Source organism: Papaver somniferum, chromosome 7, assembly GCF_003573695.1.
Source record: "Papaver somniferum cultivar HN1 chromosome 7, ASM357369v1, whole genome shotgun sequence".
Classification (NCBI taxonomy): domain Eukaryota; kingdom Viridiplantae; phylum Streptophyta; class Magnoliopsida; order Ranunculales; family Papaveraceae; genus Papaver; species Papaver somniferum.
Genome location: NC_039364.1, coordinates 110,898,829 through 110,903,205, shown reverse-complemented (window position 1 = coordinate 110,903,205; position 4,377 = coordinate 110,898,829).

The following is a 4,377-nucleotide window of genomic DNA, read 5'->3' as shown; positions in this document are numbered from 1 at the left end:
ACTCCAATTATGATCTCTTGAGCATTTTTTGGAGCCATGATTGGAATTAAAATGCTGTCGTGCGAGGAAGTCTCAGGTGTAGGAGGGTTAGATGATATAGCTTCATCAGCTCTGTGGCGTTTTCCAAGTCTACAGTCTTCTATAGGAAAAACTTCTTCTCCCTTAAGTAAAGATTCAAGATTGATGGTTTCACCGTCCTTTGGGGGGAAAAATGCATTCAGCTTGACAAATTTCTTCTGGATCTTTTTAACAGCTGGAGTTTTGATAAATGAAGAAGCAGATTCATTATTTGCGGCTGCAATGGAAATGTTTTTACGTATGTCATTGAGTTTTCCAGCGAAATAAGGCTTCTCATGAGCTTTCTTCAAAAAAATTGCAGCATCCTTACACACTCCTTTTGAGTGATTAATGATATAACACTCAGTGCAAATACTTTTGGGTTGACGCTCAAAGAAATATTGCTGCCATTTAGTGACTCCAGCGTTAGTAGAACATTTCACTCCCCTTCTCAACGGCATTGAGAGATCAACATTAACACAAACTTTCACAGGAACTCCACCAGAGGGAATTGCATCTTTTGGCTCTATTGCTACAACTTCACCTTCAAACTTGACCAATTTTGGTAACAAAGGTAACATTCATGTGATCTGGCAATAAATATTTGAGTTGAATCCAAAAAAGCTGAAACCCCCAATGTTTCTCCGTGTAAACCATTGCTGGAATGTAGTCGTGTATAACTAAGAGATGCATGTTGATACTCCATGGGCATTCCTCAATAACTCTGTTCAGTAAATCCCATTGGTTGAACTTGAAGATAAATACGTTTGGTTTCACCTCTATGATTCTTAGATTCTCCGGAGTTATAAATGGCCAAGTAAAAGTTATGCCTTTTTCTACCATGTTATAAGACATACGACCTTCAATAATGATCTTACCAATAGCACTGGCTTCGCATTCATCTTTGTCTTCTTGTTCCTTGCTATCATTTTTGATAACCACCAGTTCATTAACATCTTCCAAATCAAGTGCAACTTGCTTGAACTTGTTGACTAGATCCACAACTTGACTAGGTTGAACTTCCTCCATAACGAGATGTGATTGATGAAAGTAATTTATGCAATAAGGACAATAGGTCTTACTGAGAAAACTTTTATGAGAAGATTTTTTATGGAGTTGATAATTATGCGAAAATCCTGAAATATTTCCTTGGATAATCTTGTTAATTGATTGTGGAGTATTTTTAGGCTGATGAGAAAGGTAACAAAGATAATTCAATTCTTTTCTAGTTATGACAGGGTGAAAGCTGGCATCTGTTAAGGAAGGTAGAAAAATAAGGAAACAGAAAAACTGCATGCAGTTGACTCTAGGGGTTTTGAATTTTTTTGAAAAACTTGGAAGGCGGGATGGGTTACTCTCCAGAGAGTTGATACCGATCCAAGACTTCTTCAGCACGGCACCATTAGCAAAAGTAGTGATTCCAATCATATTCGAGCCCTTAAGCAAAAGCTTGATAAAATACTCAGGAAAAGCTATGATCACAACAATAAAGTAGGAAAAATCCATTAGAAAAAAATCAGAATAAAACAATCACATGTAAGGGAAATCAGAGTAGATTTAAAGTTCCATAAGCACAAAGAAGAATGAATATGAAAAGAGAGAAACTAAGGAAAACAATGCAATAGGATTAGTAATACTGATTAATGAAACATGAAAAAACAATCTAGGAACAGAAAGTGTATCTAGTGATAAGAGTAATCATGCAAAAAATTGCAAAAAAAAAAATGAAGACTGAGTTAACCCGTTTTCGCCCGATCCGCAGAGCTCTGAAGTATGATACTAAGTTTGAATCCTTACCAGAAGAAATTTGTTTGGGAAAAATCAGATAGTGAGTATATATATAAGGCTTATGATGGGGAGTCATATATACTAACCGATGGTACCCGAGCTTTTTTCCTTTTTTATAAACGAAGGCGAAAAAGCTAAAGGTCAGCCTCAACAATCGTCATCAGCCAAATTGGAGGTTTGGGCCAGTACCTACTACATAGTAATTTTAAGGAACGAAAATTAATTTACAGCTATCCAAACACGAGTAAAATAGGAAATGTTTTAAGGAAAAAAATTTGTAAGATGATTGCGTTCAACAATAACGGTAGAAATTGGTCTATCAGATTCTTTGCATCACTTTCAATGACCACATTAGTGGCCTCTGATATTAACTGTTTTCTCTAAAATAGACCATACAGCTCGTGTTTCAGCTTTTGCAAGGGGAAAACTTCAAAGGTGGAGAGTTGCACAAAATATGACTTTACTGACATAGCCTCAAGATATAACCTGCACCATTTTCTCGTAGCAATCGGGCCAAATTAAAATCTCCATTTTATTTTGATTTGATATCGAAAAGAAATTTATTAGAAGTTGGTATGTGTATCAGAATGTAATGCTGCAACAGTAAAACTTGGTGAATATGAAATCCAACTTCTAGTAATCTTAAAAGAGAGAGAGTATATTAGAGCACTGCTCGGTTGAACCCACAAGTTTTGTTATCTCAAACTTGTTGTCAATATTAGTTGATCAAAATTATATCTTGATTTCTAGTATACTAAGTCAAGTCTCGAACTAGGTTATAATTTGTAGTTGAGTATCAGAGATCACCCTTGAAAACTGAAATCGACGAAGACATTTGGAGAACTTCTGTATCAGGTATGTGAAGACTGGACCATTCTATTTTACTCACTATCTTACCATTCTATTTGTTGAGACTATGTCGTATGACTTCTAATAGATTTACAGAGAAGAAGTTTCGATTCAAGCTTGACTTCTAACAGATTTGTAAAGCAAAGATGTTCACCGATCCTTAACAACAATATTAGTTTTATGAATTAATTTGTGGATCATTTGAAATTTTTCATGCGAATTAAGCTTTTTGTAGTCGAATTAAGCTTTTGTATTCTATACAAACTCTTAATCTTGTTTGAACTCTTATAAGAACAAGTTCGTCATCTTGATTTTAACAACAGTGACACCTGATTTCTTAGGCACCACCTGTACCAGACTAACACATTTATTGTCAGAAATTAGGTAAATCACCCCCGCACTTAGCAATTTGAGGATCTCTTTATTCATAACCTCCATCATTAGGGGGTTAAGCCTACGTTGAGCATCACATACCGGCTTGATATCATTTTCCATAAGTATTATATGCGTGCACATGGATGGACAAATGCCTTTGATATCAACAATCTTCCAACCAATGGATGTTTTGAGCTCTTTCAAAACCCTAAGTAAATGTTCTTCTTGTACGGCAGTGAGGTTCTTTGCAATGATCACCGGAAGTTATTATTTATCACCCAAATAGGCATGCTTTACGTTATCGGGAAGAGGCTTCAATTATACATTAGGTGCCTGCACAATATAAGGTAAGGGAGTGTTATCAGTCACGGGCAAAAAAATGAAATAGAAATTACCCGTTTGAGCTTCTTGTAATGCTGTTAAGCACCAGACATCTCCATCAGCTGTTTAGTTATTTCAACATACGATTTCGGTTTCCCATTAATGTCCAATCCAATGTTATTTCGTAACACAACTCCAAGTTCATCTTCACTGTTCAAATCAAACATTTGTTGTGTTAGCGAACCAATAACATCGATAGAGAAAACAGAGTGAACATCACTAGGATAACGCATGGCTTCAAATATGTTGAAGCGAATGATCTCCTTATCAAATTTCATAGTGAGTGTAGTATTATCAACATCAATCTTCATTTTTACAATTTTTATAAACGGTTTCCCAAAGAAATAACGAAGTAGATGATTTTTTTTTTCATTCTGCATATCCACAACATAGAAATTAACCGGGAAGATTAACTCATTCACTTGAACTAACATGTCCTCCACGAGTCCCTTAGGATATATGTTGGACTTGTTTGCAATTGAATAATAATCCCCGTCTCTTTTAAAGGTTCAAGATTCAAAGAATCATAAATATTGGCTGACATAACACTTACGGAAGTTCCCAAATCAAGTAAAGTATGCTCAAATTATGGGTCATCAATGGTAATTGGCACTGTGAAACCACCAGGATCTTTACACTTTGCAGGCATCTTCTTAAGTAACATAGCTGAAGCACTTTCTCTCACCCGAGTAATCTCATTAGCAATCAACCTATCCTTCCTTGTACTCAAATCCTTCATAACCCTGGCGTGTCTGGATACCGTTCTGATGGCCTCAATAAAGGAAATGTTGATTTGTATCTCGCTAAAAATATCCCTTGTCTTAAGATTATTTCTTGGACTTGGCAAAACAACTAGGGAAAGAAGGTGGTATGGTAAAAGTAGAATTCGTGTCCTTAGGTTGGACGATTGAGGATGTCTTTTTCCTC